Source organism: Rhipicephalus microplus, chromosome 1 (assembly GCF_043290135.1).
Source record: "Rhipicephalus microplus isolate Deutch F79 chromosome 1, USDA_Rmic, whole genome shotgun sequence".
NCBI lineage: Eukaryota > Metazoa > Arthropoda > Arachnida > Ixodida > Ixodidae > Rhipicephalus > Rhipicephalus microplus.
The window spans coordinates 98,534,986-98,557,590 of NC_134700.1; the positions used below are offsets into that span (position 1 = coordinate 98,534,986).

Sequence of the window (22,605 nt, forward strand, 5' to 3'; positions counted from 1 at the left end):
CTTTCGAAACTCTCATAACCCACCCAGTAGTTTTCGAACCTTCCAAGCTTGGATATCTAATGTTTTTTTACATTGCCTGTTTGATGCATGATTCACTAAAAATTTTGTTTTCATTTTCAGTTATAAATATCAAATTTTACTTAATTCTGCAAATTCTTTTCCAAAATGCGGCTTGAATGCATTGCTCCATCTAGGTATGTTGCAAATCTGAAACAACCGGCTCTTATTAAGCCAGTAGGTGGCTCAATACACAGATGGGTTCAATGCCAAACCTTGAAGAGAGGTTTTTTGTTGACCCCACCGTGGTGGTCTGGTGGCTAAGGTACTCGGCTGCTGACCCGCAGGTCGCGGGATCAAATCCTGGCTGTGGCGGCTGCATTTCCGATGGAGACGGAAATGTTGTAGGCCCGTGTGCTCAGATTTGGGCGCACGTTAAAGAACCCCAGGGGGTCGAAATTTCCGGAGCCCTCCACTACGGCGCCTCTCATAATCATATGGGGGTTCTGGGACGTTAAACCCCACAAATCAATCTATCATTTGAAGAGAGGCTTTGATCGTCGATTGTCACTTGTTCAAATGCGAATTTAACTGTTTTAAATTTTTACAGTGATCACGTGACCTCGTGTCTGGGACCATGTGAGAACTGTTGACTTCGCTGCCTAAAGTAACAGACTTTTTGGGAGTGGAAAATGTGCCATAATGTGACAGCGTCAAAATATTCATCTAGCATATCATGAGGCAGAGCCAGCCCCTTGTTGGGATATTTTTTATTGCTTTCCAAAAAGTTTGCTCTGCTCAAGCAATGACAGTTTCACAATAAAGGTTTTGAAGTATTGTTCGAGACTTTAGATATTGTTATTAAGAAAGAGTGTCTTTTCGGGGTGGAAGTCTTTGCTGTTCTTGACAGTTTTTTTTCATCCCATTGCATGTGCAAGAGAGGCACTCGGTTCACTTACCGCACCTTTATTTTCATCGTCACTTCTTGCTGAAGGCAAATTCGTGCTTCTGCATTAGAATCACCATCGATGTACAAATAGCTATTGTTATTATTATCTTCAAGTGGCAAGCACGTGCGAAGCCCTATTTTTCCATGAATTGAGCGGACATTGCTCCTCTATAATAAATAAACTACGAACATCTCATGCTGGCATTCACCACTTACTGCCTCAAATTCCAAATGTCGCGAATTAGCGACAAACCACAAAAGCGAACATTGTGAAATAAACTTTCTTCAGAACGTGACATGTGTACAATTCTTGGATGTGTGGACGCCAAAAAAATTTTATAAAAGATACACCATTAGTCACTCAAGTGAGAAAGAAACGAAGAATTGAGAGCTGTGTTATGTGCTTCTGCACTCCGTCATGAGCTTGAGAATTTTTGGTTTTAGCCCAAAATACATTGCATGAGATGGCCGAGATGTCTCGTGCTGAAAGGTGCGTATTTTACGAGTACGCGACAAGCCGCATCGAAGGCAGAACACGTTTTGTGGCTTGCTTGGTCGGCTTTTTTCAGTATGTGTCGAATACGTGATACGTGACAATGCATGGTTAAAGTGGCACTGAAGAGAAAACTAATTACAGTTGGATTTTTCCAACTTTGCCATTTTACCAAAACAATCATTCTTGCTTTGAAAAGATACTTCATGAGACAGAAAAGACTAAAAACAAAATACTGGGGTTGACGCAGTCTCATTATTAAGACAATATAGCAGCGGGGTTTACATGCAGTATGCTAATCTTGTTACATCTCAGCTTCTTTTTTTTCAACTGATGAACTATAATAGCAAAAATTGTTACAGCAGTTCTCCGAGCGCATTGCTCTAACCTCACTGTTTCACTGTAGTGTCATTTGAAACACTAAGTGCCTACAATCCTGTATAAATCGGGAATGTAAGCGAAACCAGTGTTTAACTCAATTTTGTGCAGAGTATTTCTGGCAAGCCTGGCCATGCTAAAAAGGCTTCTCGTCCACATCCTCCAATTCTTGCGATAAAGCACCCGCCTCAACATCAAGGGAGCTGGTGGTACTACAAGAACCACAACAATCGCATCTGAGAGGATAACCAAATTGAAGTCGCCTCCTTTGGCACTGTTGAGGATTTCTGGGCCCTCTTTAACCACATGGAGGTGGCAAGTAAGCTTCGTCTTGGATGTGACTATTCACTTTTCAAGGTAAACACACCAGTTCCTTTTTTGCAGTATATTTTCCGCCTTCTGGTATATTCTGAACATCCCAGCAAATAAAAACTTGTTTGCCATTTTGTTGGTCTTTTGAAGGTAGGTAGAAGGTAGCCACATAGCATATGTGGCCATGGCCATTTTGATGACACTGAAAACAATCTTTATTGTTCATTACCACGCCTATTCACGTTGATCATCTATCATCAGTGATTTGAAATTTGATTTTTACATGTTGGATTTGTTTCTTGGCCACCTAGCACTTCCTTGTTGTTTGTCTAGCCAATAAACCTTCAAAATCAGTTTGAACTTGCATGCTTGGGCAACATATTGATATTTAACTGACCTTGGTGCACACCTACGTGCATGTGTTGCGAAAGCGTACTTCGGTGACCCACTTGAGGGAAATGCCCGTCACTCGTGGGGATGCGTCAGTTTATAATTTCTTAGTTACACCGACCCTTGCGTGTCATATGATACATTTTGGTGTCAGCTTGGAAAAATGAGTGTAGTCAGTATACTTGTCCATTGCCGAATATTTGCCATGTGTATAACTTGTGAAAGTGACCTTTTCAGCCAGTTTCTAGCAGCTTTGGTTTTTCTTCTCTTGTTAAATCCGACAGGGGTGCATCCGGTGTCGCTAGTTTTTCCTATGGTGGTCGTGTTACGCGTACATGGGTGTGCAACTGCGCCGTGAGAAATGCGTGCCTTCTTGCATCTGCACCTGAAGTGAGGGACGAGCAAACAAGCTTTAAGTTTGAAGACACTGCCTCAGTTTGAAGCTTTCCCAGTCACACTGTTTTGTGTCAGCTTGAGACATGCAGCCGTTCGGGGTTTTGCTTGTTTAAGGTCTCAAATGGTCTTCTCCGCAGCACGTGGTTAATTGCTGACCTTTGTGCACAATCTTAGAGCTAGTCTTGTTAGGTACGAGGTCCACACATATCTGGGGGGTGTGGTGTGCTAGGGCTGGCTGCAAAGCTGTTCCCGCCAATTAGGATGCCTGGAGCACATTTTACCTCCCTAAGGGCTGCATGAGAGGGTTCACGACCGGGAATGAAACATCAACCTTGAATTTCTCCGCTTATAGTGAACTTACAATAGCAAAACATATAGAATTAGAGTTCCCAGAGTGCCGTTTGTCAATTTTGACCCAGTCAATGTTTTAGTGTCCCTTTAACGCACTCCCCACACTGGACCAAGCAAACTTTTATGAAATATTTTATTTGCTTTTAATCTGATCGTCTCTCAGCATTGGCATGCTAGCCCCATCGCAATGGACATTATCCGAATGAGTCAACACAGATCCACTGTGTCGGCTCATATGCGTCCAGCATACAGCCTAAATTGGAAGTCACTGTCGGTGCGACTGGATGTTAATTTACTCTTTATTTGCGTGTACAATGAGAATATAGTGGATCTGCTGCTTGAACGTTGTGAATTGCTGTCTTCCCGTGACATCGCACTGTCGTTACATGTCACTGAAAAACTGCTTCCTCGATATCAAATTGAACAGTTTTTTAGAGTAGCAGTAATAAAAATATATGCGATATATTTCGAGGCACCATAATAGCTAACCAAAACTCCTCGGTAATTTCGGTTACCTGTCATGCTGAAATATTGCTCGAGTGGTGAATCATGACCTCAGAAGATTGAGTGGAGGGTATGTTGTTGAAACGGGTTCAATGGCATGCTCAGGGGTGCAAAACTGCGCCAAGTGTGTCAAATATAGTTTCCTACTATTGCAGAGAACTTCAACAAACCGGTGAAATTCGCTTAAGTTACACCGTGATGAGCGAATACGTCCGAGCTGCCTCAAAATTATCTCAGGTGCATTAATTCCAGCGAGGAATGGAGGCCACATTGGGCCCCTCTATTTTGTGTCATCAATCAAGCTAAGCGCGCAGACCTGTACCCTAAGCCACGGTGTGAGGCCCCACCCGGTGGTCTGGTAGCTTAGGTGCTGTGCTGCTGAGCAGCTGTCGCAGTAGTGAATCCCAACTGCGTCAGCTGAATTCTCGATGGATGCGAAAATGCTGTAGGCCCGTGTGCTCAAATTTATGTGCACGTCAAAGAACCCCAGGTTGTCAAAATTTTCGGAGCCCTTCACTGCATCTTCTCTCATAATCATTTGGTGATTTGAGACGTTAAACCTCACATATTAATCAATTGAGCCACGGTGTAATTTATGTACTCATTAGGTGAGGACAATTGCGAGATACGATTTACCTGATAAATTATAAGATAAAGTGATGCTGGTGACGACGGTGGATACTTATCGGTAAGACGGCAGAACTTCATGCGAAAAAAAAGGCATTGCTTTAGCCATCATCGCTTCTCGGAAAATATGAATTTGCTAGTCAGCAAACGTGGTTACGGCGTGCTAGGAACGTATGCAGTCTTTTCGCGCACGAACAACGTCGACGTGCTCTGAATGCTGTCATTGCCAGCCACCATGTTGGTTCCCATAGGAATGACACTTAAGAAATTTTTCAGTCTTGAAGTTGGGTTGTCTCGGCCATCCGGCGTTATCGCCGGGCCAATGGGCGTGCGCATTGTTACTTCATCTGGTTGAACGTGCCTTGTAAGCGAGCCAGGAAGTTGTGCCCTAAACAAAGAAAGAGAAGAAGAAAGGTGGGAGTGGGGTACGGGGGAGGGGGGTTGTGTAGCTGTTCGGGAATCGGCTGACCTTGTTAAAAATCACGCAGAACGCTGCTTAGCAAGCTTCGCCGCGTACAATGGTGCTTCGCAAAAAAGTGTATAATGACTTGGAAGGGGCTATTGCCACCAGTCAAGGGACACAGCACATTTTGTTCAATTACCCATGCGCTCATGCGCCGCATTATTGGGTATTCGCATGATCACTGACGTCTAAAAAAGCTACAAGCCATCATTTGGGGCAGCGAAGCGAATGACGTTTTGGCTGCCCTAAAGAAGAAAAACAGACGCACCTGTGTGGCAGTTTTTTTTCTTTTGTCGCCACCCTTACTCCTTGGTTCTGCGAATCTCCCGAAGGTCAAGGTCCCTATCTTGGCAGAGCCACATGTGAGTTTTCAGAGTGAGTAAAAGGATTCGACTCACATGGAGAATGCTAATGTGGTCTTCATTGATTGCTTTTAGAATACTGCTTTTATTGAAATAGCAGTGCTTATGTTTATATTGTATGATTTAGGTGGTTGGATGTTTTACACATGCATTTATTTCTTCTAAATGTAAGCCTTCTTTTTTATACAGCTTCAAATTCGTACTTTAGTGCTCCAAAAGTAATATTTTTCTGGTCTGAAAATTGCTCAACATTTTGTTTTGGCAGTTTCACCCCTGCATACTGTTAAATAATATGTGAATTGTTGCTTAGACAGGTTGATTCGTATCATATATAAGTGGCTGGCTAGCTTTTTTTTAAAAGACCGATATCTCTATTACAGTACGGTATCAAGTCAATTTGTGAAGACTGCCAGAAAAAAAAACGAAGGCCATCGGCTTTTCCGCTTGAACAAAAGCCAGAGGACTACGGACTTGGACAACTACTGGCAAGAAATCGTGAGTTATCTCTTCACAAAAAGTAAAAAGAGGTTTGACATTGCAAGTATACCCACTTTTATTTCATAGGGTATGAATATAATGCAGTCTAGCCTGCATATATCGAACTCTGTAAAAAACTGGTATTCGAGAAATTGTATAATTCACTATAAAAGATCTAAAGAAGTTACTGTGTTTTCAGTGTAAATTCCAATGTGCATGTTGGCTTTATTGCACTGCTTCAAAATTACTGTAAATACTGGTATATATGTGCACATTTTTTTCGTGATTTTAGAGCGCTGAAAAGGGGTTGCGCACATTACGCAGATTTCACAAAAGCATCGAAAGTTATATTCTATGGTATATTCAGTCGCCAACCCATTTTCCAGAACTGGAGGAGATCGCGAAATAGTCTAAGAAATCTAACAGTGCGAAAAAAATGGTCAAGCCTGGAAAAAAATCACAAATAATGCAATGCTTTATGCTGTTCTTCGGGACGAGCAATTTCGGTTCTATTTGGGCTAAGGTAACATTGTGAGGAAGCGCGTTAGGAATCGCTGCCGCTGACCATTGTGGGCGGCAATGATAGTGGCTCCGTAGAACCAAGCAAACAAGAATTCATGCCGGTCGCAAAAAGATGCATGCAACGTCTAGCCTGTTTGGTCTGGTTTAACAACAAGGTGTAAGCTTCTTTTACCTGCACAGACACTTTGCATTATGTTAGCCTTCAGCGACCATGAAAATGCCACTCTCGTGGCTGCGATAAAACCCGCGTGTTCCAGGAGAGCAATTCTAGCAGTGTCCTTCAATTCGTGGACATGTCCAATTAGGCCTCTCCTGAATGGCTGGAGCTGGCGAGCAGCGTGCTGCCTCTTTCCCATCTTTTTTTGCGAAACGCCATTTTGAAGTTACGCAGTTTTCGCAACTCTCGATACAACTGAGATAGATGGAATGAATTTCACCGCAACCAATGCTGCCCCCGAAGATCTGCTTTAGGACGCGCATATCTGAGTCCGTGCATGGACTGTAATAGAGTTAGCCCCTGAATTATGTTTAACAAGGCCGCCCGCCTGACGCCCTGAAAGGACTGTACGCAGTCCCTGCATGGCTCTTCAAACATATCAACATGTTGACAAGCACGTTGAAACATAATCAAGCTTGTTTAAGAGTCCTGTTACTTTACATTTTGTCCACTTATTTTCTTATTTTTACGCTGGGAACGTGCTGGTGGGTTCGGTGTGCCGATGTGGTCAAGCGGGCCATGATGCCACGACCCAATGTTTTTTTTTTTGCTTTTGCGTAATTGAACGCGCTTCGATGAGGACAACTCCCAGATCAGTAGTGAAGCATTGTGCCCCTCCCCCCCTCTCCCCCCCGGAGTGCTGCTGAGCAATCTAGAAGAGCAACAAGCATGTTACGTGCAGGGCGTCTCAAACACACGTGGCACACTAGTAACACGACTAATATGACATGTGCAATGACGACCACAAAAACAAACACTCAGAATATAAAAACCTACCATTGTAGTAATCGTGATAATAAGGTTGACTGAAAAATAATTGCTACCATTTTACTAGCTAAAGAAGATAAGACATGGTCTCCAAAATTAAAAGATAGTGCGCACAAGGAAGATCAGGCATGACCTCTGCAATCGGAAGCATGCACGTGCTTCTAAATTCGAACACCACACAACAAGCCGCTGCAAGCCGAACTCAAGCCATCAAAAATCCAGCATGGTGGCTTCTGAAATTGAGTGGCATAGCTCAGAAAAAATTGCCGATTCTAAAAAGTCAATCTTTGAAACATTATTTCGTTAGAAAAATAGGTTGCGAAAGTGCATTACTGCATGGGAATCTTGACAGTGCATTTGTGAAGTAAGTCCGAATTCCATTAAGTCCAAATATCCAGTAAATCCCAATTTTTGGAGTACAAAAAATGTGTCAGCGAATGTGGTCCCAACACAGGCAATATATAAATAAAAAACTTAAAATAAATTGAAGCATAAATAAAGTGTACTCCTTTGGTTCACAGTATTAGCACAGATCTAAACCAGCAAAAACTAGTCACACGTGATCTATTCAGAATCCCAGATTGAGATGTCCGATGGGGAATCCTCGCGGCCGCTGTGTCACCGTTTTCCAAAAGCTCGTCATTCTCAGTGCCATCAAGCACTTTTGAATGCCCCAATTTCTTGAAGCTCCTCTCTACAATGCTGGGAGAAACCATGTCCCACAACAAAGTGATATGGGAGAACCTAACCTTTCGCGCGTAATTCAAAAGGTCTTCTTCAGTGGCAAAAATATTTGTGTACGGTCAACTATCATTCAAGCGATGTTCATTGGAACCACAAAAAACTTCAAATTAATGAAACTTCTAATTCATCAAGATGCACAAGAAGTGTACTTTTGTTGCTTCAAAATTGACAGCTCTCAAAGAAAATAGGCTGCCATGTTTTCTTGCCAAACCTGGCTATCGCTAGCAAGTTTTCCGAGCGCATAGGTGCAACAGCTGCGCCATTTGCAACAACTTGATGCAATTACCATTTGTTGAACCCAGCTGTGCCAAAACGAAAAAAACTTTGCTGAAATTGCGCCACACTGCGCGAAAATGCCCAGCCAACATAAAATTGTTTTTCAGGTGTGCTGATTTTGGAGAGAAATGCAGCCCACGTTGGTCACCTGAAGTTTTCTACGTAAGTCAAAGCGTGCAGACCCCAACTATAGTGCTGATAATATACTTGAATTATTCTAGGCACCCGTTCTACGCTTGTGAGATGCTATCAACCAGATAAAGTAACGACGGTGTGCGCCGATTGGTTCGCTGATTGAAGCGGATATCTATTGGCGAGACGAGAGAACTTAAGACAAAAATTCGTTGGCGTAGCCACCAACGTCGCCATCAATGCTTGGCGGAGAATGTAAATTTCTTAGCCTGAAATTGCAGCTATCATTCATTCAATAAATCAGATTTATTTTCCATTCGAAAAAGAGAAAACAGTACTAAAAGCTAATGCAAGTTGACACAGGTCCTGCCCTTTTTTTCATAAATGACAGCAGCACATCTAAGAGAAAGAATAACCGCAACACATTAAAAACACAGTACTACGCGATACAAAATACAGTTGCTGTAACAAAACAAAAAAACTTGTATGCATCAAGACATATTCATAAATTCACGCAAATAATATGTGCCTACGAACGAGAATGTGGATTTCATGGATTTACACTTTCATACTCGATACACAAGTATATATAAACAGGAATACATACACACTATACGCTCATTCGTAACGTGTTCAACGCAATTTCAGCACGAGGATAAGAAAAGAAAAAGAGAAAGAAAGATAACATGCGCAACGCTAGTAATCTCTGTGGCACGACTGACAAAATAGTCTTTTTTTTGAATAAATTTGCACAGAGTTGCCCAGAGTGTTTAAGATTCTAGGTTGTAGAAAGCAGAGTGCAATTCCCGAAAATTTTATTTATATCAACAAAGCGTTGATAACGCATACATTGCCGAAGTCACGAATATCCACTCTGCAGCTGAAACACCCTTCTTCATAGGGTCCACTAGTGCAAAACCTGTTGAGCATGCAGTCTCCCGAGTCGGGAAGTCGAGGAAAGCAATGCATTTAAATTAAAAATAAATTAGAATCTGAAAACCCGTGTTGCCAATTAAATAATTTCGAATAAAACCACAAAAAGACAGTGCTTTCACGGAAATTCAGCTATTACGTTGCAGGCAACATAGATTGATATCGCGCTGAACGGCACCGATCGTTCGATTTAGAGGGCTCGCACCCCATATACATGAAGTTGCAATCGAATTGCTAACCACCATTCGAGTGTTACAAGTGCCACCCAAGCCCCTTTTGCCTTAGGTAGAGCCACAGAAAAGAGTTACGTCGATGCCGTACAAAACCGCAATATGATTGCCCGCGACCGCCTGCGAAAAGCACAAACAGTGATTAGGCTTAGCCTACCGTTCGGCATGTTGTCGTTAGAAGTTTGTACAAGGCAAACTGAAGATTTATTATTGAAAAGATCACACTCAAGCAGTGATCCAAAAGCAGCGTACATGGTACAATAAGGGACTGAAGTGCTGTGCCAATAGCGCCATGTTGCGCCAATGTAACCTGCTGCGTGAAGCCGCGTTCAAACGGAAATTTGCACGTGCAACGCCAAAATGAGTCGAGCTTGTGCAAGTCCGCTTAGTGGCAGCAAAGCCAAAAGCTCAAGGCAGAAAGTTGAAAAGCTTTTGAATTTGTGGACGAGGTAGCAAACGGAATAGTGACGATGTTTTTTCTGACAGGAAACTCATTGCACACTTCACGAAGATGCGCGTTCTATACGAAGCTTGCGCGGCCGGCTAAAGCTTGGAGCTACGCCTCCGCGTCGGTGCTATTACACTGACGCCCAAGCAACCGTCCTTCTTCCTCACTCGGTGAGCCTGCGAAATGGGCGCAATGCTGCGGTGGCCATTCTTTTCGGGGCTATTTGCAGTGGCCATCTGCCGAGCTCATCTTTTCTATCGGAAATTCAAATCTAACCTTCCTTTCTCTCTCATTACCACTGTTGTCTATCAATCCCTGCAGATCTTTTTGTCGGTCATTGTTACTATATATCTACATACATCAATGCTGGTAATGGCTGTTCAACATGTTTTCCTTGCTTGGCAAATGAGAGGCTGAGCCGAGACCACTGCCGTCTCATTTGGCTTCTAATCCTTATAAATACAGTGGAACTCGGATTATATGACTTTCAGAGGATCACGCAATGCCATTGTGTATAATTAAGCGGGCACACCATAATCGAAAGACTAAGATGATAGACAGCGACAATAAGCCTTGCCCAAAAAACAGGTACAGACTGCCTGAATAAGCTCACAGCAGGACGTTGTGCCTCTGCACGAAAGTGAATTAAATTGTTGTTGCCAGTGGCAGCTAATGGCAGCATTACATACTAGTTTAAAGAGGTGCGAGCGAATCTTTATTCTCAACTTAGTAAAAATTGAATACAGCCCGCATCTTTTTACCAATAAACAAGGTCTCAAAATAGCCTGCGTGTGCAACCAAAACCACATTGGAACAGCCTCCCGTCGGACGAGTCGAGCACGGCGTCATTGCTATCAACATAATGGTGACGGACCAAGAGTTTGCATACTGTGCCTTCGCTTGTGGCTTAGCTGGGCGCGTTGCGATTTGTTGGCTAGTGAACTACAACTGGTAATGTCGCGCTGTTAGTTTGAACGTCAAGTGGGAGTAATCATTCACGGTGTAAACAGCTCCGTCGTGCCCTTGTGCGCGTGCAAGCCTATGGCTGCAAATGCGACAAAGGCCGGAGATCAGCTGTATTTGACCAGGGAACGTTTATACATACCAAAAGTAAGGAATATCAGCTTTTCATCCCGCTGATATACTCTGTGCGGATGGAGCTTGACTAGGTAACGTACCCGGATATGTATGTGGATGGTTGAAGCTTATGTAGAAGCGCATGAATTTCTAAAATAATTCTCAATTCGAAGATGATATCATGACTCACTTTCAACTTTTCCAATCGTCAACTTAGGGGAACGGAAGTTAATATTTTGTACTCGCGAACATTTGGTTGACGTTTGATTTAGTAAATGTGCTTTTTTTTTTCTCAGATGGAATATGAAACTCTTCGTAAGGTGCAAGGTTGGCGTAGAACTGCGTCGTAAAACAAGGTGTCTAAATACATTATTTTTGTAGAAACTTTCTCGGGAAAAAACCGATTCGTCATAAAATGTGGTCCATTGCGAAACCAGGAGACGTATAATCGTAGTTCTGTTGTAACGCATTTAAATAACAAATTGACAAGGGACACCCATGTTAGAAAAGGTGCGTCCCCACGACAGTTTTGCAGACAAGCTTGGACACGGCCTCCGATACTTGAAGCTTGTGTGTCTTCCGATCCGGGAAGCCACACAGCTATGGTAGCAACTAAATACCAAACAAACGCAAACTTCAACATGTCAGCTTCCAAAATTGAGGGATTTAGTACAAAATGAGGGATTTAGTACGAAAATCATACTTTCGGGCATACGTTTGTCCAAAAAATCTTTGATGAAATCGCATTAGTGCTCCTAGAACCCTGACAGCACAATTATGGAGTCCTAAATGTCCAATAACTCTAAGTTTTTTGAGTCTAAAGAAAATTTTGCGTATCGTACATTAACGAGCTGTAATTGCAGTGTTCGTTTAGCTGTGATACGATGCAGAAAAGTTTTGTTAGAACCCACAACGACCGAATGTGCACAACGTACAAGGGGGAACAAGAATGCGCAAGCACTGAACCTAAAAGAGATGCTTGCGTTTGCACATGTAGTGGATGTGTACGTCAGACCTTGGCGCTTAAATTGTGCCCACTACGGTCACTGTGCGCCTTACCGGCAGCTCCCTCACGAGATTTGGTTTTGCCGGAACCAAAACAGTCAAGGTGACTGCGACACATGACGGTACAATGTTCATGGCAGCAAACAAAGTCTATGATATCGCCCTTGATTTAGCACATAATTAGGTAACCTGATGTCAACTGGTAGATTGTGACCGCTGCTAAGCTAAAGCTCAACTTACCACGAGAGTATGTCTGTTACAAAGTAGGAACCAGATAATGACACAACTGTCTACGGCGAATTTGCGGATGTTATGGTGTCTCGAAGGCGAGACCGCACAACTCCCGCAGTGAAGGAACAAGGCAAACACAGCTGAACCGAATCAAAACAACACGTGTATTTAATTGCTTTTAGATCAACGATATTCTTAGCCTAATTATTATACCTCGATTGTGAAAACGCTACAGCAGCCTTACGCAATATTACCATATAATCAATAACATAACGAACACAAAGTAGTCTGAAGGTGGTGCCGCCAACACTCGACTCGCCAGTAGGGCCCATGGCAGACAACCCACGGTGCCGTCTACCGCAGACCCTCCGCAAGAGGCAGCCGTTCGCGCCAATCCCATGCACCAGAAAGGACCGGTCACCTCTCATCGCCCGCACCCATGCCTTCCGCTAGGTATCACTTTCGGCACCACTGCACTGAGCATGATGATGATGATGGTGGTAATAAATGCTCGTTAGCACAACGCCACCTTCCCTTCGATTGTTGTGAACACTAAATGTGGCCTATGCGCGAAACACGTGCGCCCCGAAGCGCAAACTTCTTTACAAGGGCTGTTAGCCACCACCCCCTTTCACCGATATGTTTACAAGGCATTGTGTCTGTGATGCCACGTGTTTAAGCGTACAAGTACAGTTCTATTCATGCAATTGTAGAGTTTGTGGACCCACGTGTATGTTCTACTAAGCTCAGCTTGGCTTTTCTCGCACACTGATGGGTGACGGCATACACGGCACCTTCAATATTCGTAAAGCAGCTTTGATGGCATTCGTCATCTCTGTGTCACTCATTCCGCTTGTTCATCTAACCCCAACACCCAAAACCACTTCTCGTCATCATAAACGATCGGCTTGCCTCATGCCTTACGAAGAGGCATGCATAATTCTGTCAGTGACTACCTTTTTGCTAGAAAAAATGTCGTAGACTTTCACAAGTTTGCGATAGGCTTGTGATGGTTCCGCAAAATCTTCACTTGAAAATTTGAAACTTGGACCAGACAGCCATCAATTTCCACATGCTGAAGATTAGGATGGTAACTGAAGGGAGAGAACACAGCGTCCTTGGTAAAACTACAAACACAGAAAATTTAGGCACATGGCATAGTATTCTTGCTTCTTTTATTGCTACAAAACGGCCCTGCCCTCTGGGGCGGTTCATTTAAATCTTTGAACAAGGAGACATGCTACTAGCGCTAACGTGCGTTTGCTGAATGTGTTCACCTTCTGCTTTGTACTATAACTAAGCTGGGGTTCCCTATTTTCGAAAACGAAACAAATGTATTCCTCACCATGAGTAATATGTGGCTGTATTGGGGTACGGAAGCCACACACTACTCCAGTTATGCATGGAAACGCCGAGTGCACAACCTCCTGTTTAAAATTTTGCAATAGAGGTCACTGCCTTAGAAGATAATATGATGACTGCACTCTTGTGGGATGTGTACATGCTGCTGCAAGAATTTTGTGTATTATGGTGTAATAATGAAAAATACAAGAGAATAAACAGCTATTACAGCAGGTTTTCGTTTTTTTGCTGATCGTATAAACCCTTTTCAGTGGTGTAATGGGTAGGAGTAGTTTGTTGCCGTGACTATGCCGACATTGGCAACGTAATGTGAGATCACTGTTTTTGTCATAGGCGCATAGCCATAGACTGAGCAAGGCTTTCTAGATGTGTCACTCGTGTCAGCTACTTGAAGGAAGTGCAGTGAGAAGTGCAGGATAAGGCATTGACGAGGTCAATGTGGTAAACAATTACGTGACATGGGTCACACAAAAGTGCCCTTACACAATATTACCATACACTAAATAACTTAACAAACACAAAGTAGTGCGAAGGTGGCGCCGCTAACGCTCGACTCACCACGAGGGCCCACGGCAGACGACCCGCGGTGCCGTCCACCGCAAGAAAAGACCATTCGCGCCAACTGCTACGCAACCGCAAGGACCGCTCACCTCTCATACGCCACCACCCAGGCTTGCCGACTGGCATAACTGCCGACACCATCACACAAACCATAATGATGATCGTGGTAATAAATGCTCGCGAGCGACACGCCACCTACCGCTCGATAGTTGTGAACCCTAAATGCGGCCTATGCGCGAAACACGTGCGCCACGAGGCACAAACGACTTTACAGGGGGGCATTAAAGTAGCTAAGTGCTATCAGTGATGTAATGGTGATAACCCTGTGTCCGAACCCATTGAGTTCAGCTGCACTCTATATTTACGTTAGGGCGTATTGTAATCATGGTTTAGTTTTCTTTGTGCTCTTTGGTCCTTCTTGAGCAAGACATTCAAGGAGAGGCTATACTTGCGCCCACGATACATCGTTCAATACTAGGTATGTTCTCATCACATTGCTGTTTGGCGTTTCCTGGCATCAATTATTAGCAAACCTGCTGCATTTTTTGCACTAGTATAGCCTTGGGTCGGCATGCAGCGTTGATCATTTGTAGGTGGGCTGTTGAAAGTCGCTGATGTCAATTTTCACTAGTGCGTATCCATGCTACTTTTTCAGGCCTAAAGCATTTAATTTGGAGCCTTGACAAACCTTAGCATAGCAGCTGCTTTTGTGCTAACAAGATGTTAATGATTAACTTCTTGCAGATTTTCTGCAATGCAATGCATCAAATGTTTGTCCTGCATAGCTAATTGTGATCATTCATAATAAAGGGTTTGCATAGTTACTTAAGAGGATAATGAAAAATTCCTAAATATATTCTGATAGTGCACTGATGGACTTCATCAGCTTGGCACAAGTTATGTAAAAAATCCGACGGTGGAAGCTTTCTGCTGAAAAAGAAGTGGGTTTTGACTTGCCTCCTTTACTACTAATTTCACTGCGAACCCTCAACTAAATTGGTGGAATCCACTAAAAGGCTTCTGATTGCAAAATTTCATACAAGGTCTGTTAGAAAACTATCCGACCCGATAATTTCTTTGCGAGCACCTGATGCATTTGAAGCAAACGCGGATGCATCAGCCGAACTTCGTTTGCATGCGTGCATTTCTTCTCGCCTGCCAATAGCGTCAATCGCTAGGACGCATTGTTTAAAAGAGGTAGTGTGCAATGCTCTCATTGGTTTTTCATTGCCAGGAAAATGATGGAGTGACTGGAGCAGCATTACTGCATCAAATTTTGCCAGAAACTGGGTGACAGCCAATCGGAAACCAATGGAATGATCAAGACTGATTTCGGTGACGACGTTATGGGCCGCGCACAGATTAAAGAGTGTTGCAACCAGTTTAAAGACTGCCACACATTGGTGGAGAGTGAATCACGCTCTGGTAGGCCGTCAACACGCCGAAATGACCAGGTCACTGCCGAAGTGAATGCTGTGGTGATGCAGGACTGTCGTGTGACTATCCAGAAAATGGCAGATGGACCTCAGCACTTTCTTTGCACATTCCATTAGGACAGAAGATTTGGGCATGAAGGGTGTTGCTTCGAAATTTGTGCCGAAACTGCTTACGTTGGATCAAAAGCAATATCGTGTTGAAGTTTCACAGGACATGCTAGATTTCAAAAACTGTGACCCTATCTTCATGAACACCAGTGTCACTAATGAAGAGTCTTGAATGTATGCGTACGACCCGGAAACCAAATCCTTGTCATCACAATGAAAGCATTTCTCAACACTAAGACCATAGAAGGCCCGCCAAATGCGCAGTAACGTCAAATTGATGCTGAGTGCTTTCTTTGATTCCCGCGGTGTGATACACCACGAGTACGCACCACAGGGTCAATCCCAAAAAGTACTGCAGGGAGGTCCTTCATTGCCTACGTGATGCTGTGTAGCGCAAGAGACCAGAGTTGTGGTCCACACGAAGATGGTCCATTCATCACGACAATGCTCCCGCGTAATACTCACGCTTGGTACCGGCTTTTCGGCGAAAAGACAAACTGCTTAAGTTCAACGGGCTCCTCATTCTCCTTTTATCGCCCCCTGTGACTTGGCCCTTGCACAAAATGAAGAGGACATTGAAAGGGGGGTGATTTCAGAGAAGGAAGGACATTACGGCTGCCATCACAGCTAAGCTAAACTCTATTCCGAAAGAGGCCTTCTAAGAATGCTCCCAACAATGGCAGCACTGCTGGGATAAGTGTAGAGATTCCCAAAGGGAGTACTTCGAGGGGGATTGGGTTCCCAACGCTCAGATTATGACAGTGTTTTTCTTCGACCAAAGGTCAGATACTTTAACAAACCTCGTATATGGTCACTCATATCGAGACATTAAAATTTGATTTATGTTATTCGATATGCCCTAGTCCTAAAGGGTGTTCTTCTATTAGATAATGCAAATTAAAAAAAAATTGAACAGGAATGCACCACTCATTTTTGCGCACATACTCTGTCGAGGTAAAAATACTTTGTTGCGCATAAAATGACATTGACAAAACAAATTAACAAACTTGTTGAATAACTTTTTATTTATTGACTTTAGGACCTTTCTTTTTTAAAGTAAAGCTGTAGTGTGGGCCGATTCTTATAACCCATCGTTACGGCATTCGTGGCATACCCAGTAAAAGCGCGAAAATAGGGCAAATTTGAATTATGCATAATCAAAGGTTGAAGATTAAATTTTAATCAATTGTCCTTAGCGCGGCCTTTGTTAAACGAGATGAGAACTACACAAGTCAAGGATGCGATGAATTTTGAATCAAGGCACGCAAAAAAAGGATATAGTCAGGAAAGTCTGCAAGCATTCTGAAATACTTAGGTAGACAGCTTATTCTTCGGGTGTGATGTGGTGCATATTTCAATCTATAAACAAACGCAAAATAATATTTCACCTGTCAGCAAAAAGCGACACAGTGTCTGCCCCTCAGTTTTACGCTTCTGAGAGAAGAAAAAGGACGCCGTGGCTACTTTCCACCGTCTACTCATTTCAAATATGCCTTACCAATTCCAATTGGACCCAAATGTCAATTATTCCACAATTCCTCTACTTCCCAGTTGTACGACAATTCACAGGGAAAGAAAAGGTGGAGATTGCGTTTTTTTCACACACAGTTTGCATTTACAAAGGCAGAGGTGGAACAGCTGCGCCATTTGCAACTTTGTCCGCCGAACTTCTACCTTTTCCATCCTGTGCCTAACCACCTCTGTTGCGCCAAACTCTCACATCAACGCCGTACTGGATTGGAGCAGCCGAATTTATACCGTAGGTGCCCCGTGCCGGAAATTATGGCGGAAACATCGCATCTTATGTTTCATATAAATATTTATAGTTGCGGGTATGTTTAAGTTATATTCAAGGCTGTGATCAATAGAGCAAATGCTACGATCTTTGATTGTAAGGTCCGATAACTAGAGCCTGTGCTATCGCTGTAAGAAACAGGACAATTAGGTCATAAACCCCTCTACGTGCAGCGCTCTCAATGCCACGAAACTGTTCTATAAGAGCATATCTTCAGCAATTTGTAGAATTACGACATATGCAATTCAAGAGAGTTAGCTCACAGCCATGTAACATACAAGTATGGTAATAGCACAAACATTGTTTTGCTCTTGCACTGAAATTGTTTTATATACAGTCGAAAAAAATTATATTGAAGTCGAAGGGGATCGTGAAATAATTCGGTATATAAAAAATTCGATAAAAAATCAAGTACTCGAGAGCTTACAAATAAAAGATCATCACCTATACAATAGGTACCTCCAAGAATGTCAACGAATTGCACACACGCCCCGCAACAGAATAATTTCTTTGCATTAAAGAAGATGCTTATCTAAGCCTCCTTCTTTGTTTTTGAAATGTTCAAGACACTAGTCTCAATCATATTAAAGATGTCAAGGTGCAACAGCTCGGTTCTCTCCACGTGGCCGATACAACGGCGAATGACGCCGAATTCTGCCGCCACTTCAGTGCCGTAATACACGCGTGCAACCAGAACCTCGTCCGGACAATCCTCCTTGTCACATGAGCTGACGGCCTGCCCATCCTAGGTCTCTGCGACCACAGCTACTATGTTCTCGTGTGTGACGTTGGCAAGGACCTGGACACTGCAGTCCGCTTTCATGAAATCGTCCGCAGACACTTCGTGTGGAACTGCTGCCTAGACGCGGAACAACTCGCGAATCGCGTCCTTTATGCACTCGACGTCATCGTCTTCACAAGTTTCTCCAAGTTCCGCCGTCTCAAATCCTGCCTTGTGGAAGCAGTTGACCGCTGTGTCCGTCTTCACGTCTCGCCAGGCGTTGAAGATCTACACTGGAGAAATTTCACGGAGATTTCCGGCCACTCCTTCGTCGTCCAATACTGGATGTCCTGGCTGCTGACAGCGTCACTTTCGCAAGAAATGGTTTTGCCCATTGGCATACCAGCCGGGGGTGGGGGGAAGGGGTGCGCGCCCCCCTTTGAGAAATATTGAGAGGGCTCAGCTTCACCCCTCCCCCAATTTTTACAGTGGTCGCTCTAGGCTGCAGGCTTGGGAACCAACAAGTAAGACGAAGTTTTTCGTCACAAGAGTAATAACTCACTTATGTTCTAACGGGAGAAGAAAAATGTTAAGAGGCAATGTTAGAACATAGTGAAATTTCGCCAACGTTTCTGCTATGATGATTTTTCTTGTAGGTTCAATTCGGTGTGGGTCGCCTATGCGACGTTTTTGCGTCTTGCTTTATAGTATTGCAGAGCAGGCAAGCGCTGCACAGGTGCCCCATAATATTACGTCACTTGTTCACGATATTACTCTGCCTTGACTTGTTGATGCAGTTACGGATAAAAACAAGCAAGATTTTCATCGACTGTGAAAAAATTATTGGAATATTGTATATTATCACCGCTGCTCTGTCGAAGCTAATACGAGCCCATGAGTGTGACGAATCATTTTTGATGCCTAAGTTATTCCACTCTGAAACGCCGATAATTGTTTCCACTTTAGTCTCGGATAAACCTGATCAGCCGTGCTTATGGTTACTTGGAAGTTAGAGCTAGAACGGCAGTAAAACGTGAAGGTAAAACAAAACTTTTATTTACTGTACATTGATAAATGAGGGTATGCCGAATGTATGTTTTGGTGTTTTGCCGCTATCCCCCTTTAATGTTTATATATGTGTCCTCGTTGACGCTAGGTACATCTCTTCACCGACGACTAACATCCCTGATAACTTTAATAACAAAACCTGCAGTAGTATCTGTACATGTTAACCGCCAATGCATAATCAGAGAAAGAGCGAGAGGCGTGGTAGCAAGATGAGCGTCGCATATTGGACGTGCGAATCGGGATAAGGGCTCCATTCCTCGGCCTCGGCCTTTTAAAGTGTGATCGAACTTCGTGGTATTAAATAAAGCGCATCATGTCACCCCTGTGTATGCAAATTGATATTAAAGTGTTAGCGCGTGAATAAAGAATAAAGTCTTCAATGCATACATATATATGCCCCTGCCACTCGCGAAAGAAGGCTAAAAAAGAAAACATAAAACGTTACAGGGCCTTTTAAACACTGTGGCATTATACAATATAAGTTTCGAGGCTGCACGAGAGCAGTGTTGAATGAAGGCTTGTGATGAGTTGCTTATATTCACCTAATATACAAAAAGTAGGCTGCAAACATTGACACAAAACAACGGGCGCTGAAGACTGTCTGTGTTGAACATGCCTACATCCTTTAAATGGAATCTTTACAAACTAGCTCAAGCTTTTTTTTTCATGCTACTGATGTTTGAACTGTGGTCAAAGTAAGAACTATGACGTTTAGTTCTAATTTCATTGAGCACTATGCAAAAATGCGAAGTCTCCTTAGTAGACTTGTGCTAGTGGTAGTGCACCACCTTTAAGCGGATTACCCACTTCACCCAGTTGGAGTGGGCATTCTCACAAAAGTATTGCTTATGGGGGTCTTGTAGACAACTTGATAACCATTTGTTTTCAAATTGAGGAAAGGGCTTTTGAGGTAAGCACTTGAGATGATTTACATCTGGCCTGTATATTTTCGGTGTGCTGCAAGGTGCCACTTGGGAGGACATTGCGATTAGCTGTGCAGTAAATATAGCAGATTAGGCTAAAGATAAAGGTCTTCAGTCTACTATTGTTTTAAAAGTTCCGTTCGGCACTGTGGAAGCTACAGGCTTTCTCAACCAATCAGAAGGGTGAGCACATTTAAGAGTTTTCATCCACGCCCTGTCGTCTGCTAGCGACGTGCGCTGCTGCGAAAGCGGCACGAGCGTCTCGAGACACTCAACTGCGTAGTGAGATGAGCTATAATTGTGAAAGTGGTTAAATATTCTCCTCAGCACCGTAAAAGCGCGCGTCTTCGGGATACTTGCACGCAGACATTTGAGGGATAGGGTTCAGTCGCTCACGTTTACGTGGAAAGCACTGCACTAGCCAAATTGAATATGAAAGCATCACGCTTTATCAGATTTCGTATACGCATGCCTATGGACATGCGAAAAGCCGCTCGCGTTCGATACGAAGTCATGGCTCTGTTGCTGGTGCCTTGCCGCTATTATCGTGCCTCACCGTGCTTATCGTGCTCCGCTACTCTTTTGTACAGCGCACGCTCGTTGACGTAGGTTACCGCAGCCGTTCTCTTAATGAGAGAGCTCATGCTTGCATTTCTCCCGCCCTCCTTACGCAGTGTCCCGAACAAATTTTGAGCCAACTGCTTCGCTTTCTTGTCGTAAAATCTTATCCGGGAACGATATCGCATTAAATATACCACCGCGGACTAATCAAAACCCAAAAGTGGGTGCTCCGCGGCTCTGTGGACACTCATGCTGTGCGGACTACGCATAAAATCTTAGGCAGTGTCCCACCGTTCCTTCCTACTTTGTAAGTAAAAACATAACACACATGACCCACAACAGCGTTATTTCTTTCTTCATTTGCATGTTATAACACGTACAAGCAAGAACTCTTTCTTCAGCCCCATGGAGCCACACAAATTGTTTTCTACAAAAAATGCGACAAAATCGTCCTACAAATCACAGCTAGAACACGCAGAGAAGCCTTCAAGTAAAAATCCTCTGACGAGACCACTTGCAAAACTCACGAGGACGAACAACGGGCTAAGTATATGCGGCACTACATCTCGCTTCGCAACAACCTGCGCTCGAAGGTCGTGTAGCCTTGGCTCGGCTGCACGGAACTTCTGGAACAGAGTATACAACGGTGTAGCGGTTATGGTGCTTGGCTGCCGACCCGAAGATCGCCGGTTCAATCCTGACCACTGTGGTCGCATTTCGTTGAAGGCGAAATGCTTGAGGCTTTTGGGCAGTGCAATGTTAGCGTACATAAAAGAACCAGATGGTCCAAATTTCGGAAGCCCTCAACTTTGGCATGCGTTTAGTCACATTGTCAGATTGGTAGATAAAAGCGTACTAAAAATCTTGGAAAGTAATGCGCCGTATGTAGTGTGCTGATTGTTTTACTTTCCCTTGTTGCAGGTTCATTCTGACACGCAGTCAAAGCAGGGTTCTACGCCAAAAATTAAATACCATGTTTAAAAGAAAGATAAAAACAAAGAAATGAGGTGAGGACCGAGATGTTTACCTGGGAACCTGCGGATGTGCCGGGCTAAAACAACAACATGAAGAAAAATTTGCACCATCTTCACCAAGAACAAGTAGCATGACTGTTCAAAGAGTCAAGAGTTTTTTTTTTTCATTTCTTTGTGAGAGTAAACAGAATTTGTGTGCGTTTTATGTGTTCTCATATTATCATTTAGAAATTTAATCATTAACTGGTCGTTTGTGTTCAAACAAAAAAGAAGCTTGCAATTCATGAATACCGAATTTTGTGGAGAGAGCAGCAGGGGAGGTCTTGAAAATAATTTGCGGAAAACAAAAGTATAGTACAAAAACCTCGAAAAGAAAGAGCGCTTCGAGATAGGTAATAGTGCTCATAACGTGGTAAAAGAATATGTCTACTTAGGACAGATAGTAACCGCGAAGCTGAACCACGAGACTGAAGTAACTAGAAGAATTAGAATGGGGAGGAGCCTATTCAGCAAGCACTCAAATCATGACTGGTAGATTGCCACTATCTTTCAAGTGGAAGGTATATAACAGCTTCAGCTTGCCAGTACTTACATGTGGAACAGAAACCTGGAGGCTTACAAAGGGGGTTCAGCTTAAATTAAGGACGACGCAGTGAGCGATTGAACGAAAAATGATAGGTGTAACCGAAGTGGTTCAGGGAACAAACCAGGGTTAAGAATGTCATACTTGGAATCGAGAAGTACAAATGGACGTGGGCCCGGCATATGGCGCATAGGCACGATAACCGCTCGTCATTAAGGGTAACTGACTGGA

At 43.4% G+C, this 22,605-nt stretch overlaps 1 long non-coding RNA gene across 1 annotated transcript; it reads left to right on the forward strand.

Annotated features, from left to right (window-relative positions):
• Positions 1 to 2,015: 2,015 nt before the first annotated feature.
• Positions 2,016 to 21,996, forward strand: LOC142768576 (uncharacterized). The gene is made up of 2 exons (XR_012885344.1): positions 2,016 to 2,174; positions 21,739 to 21,996. It is a non-coding gene; the product is annotated as an uncharacterized LOC142768576 (long non-coding RNA).
• The last annotated feature ends 609 nt before the right edge of the window (positions 21,997 to 22,605 follow it).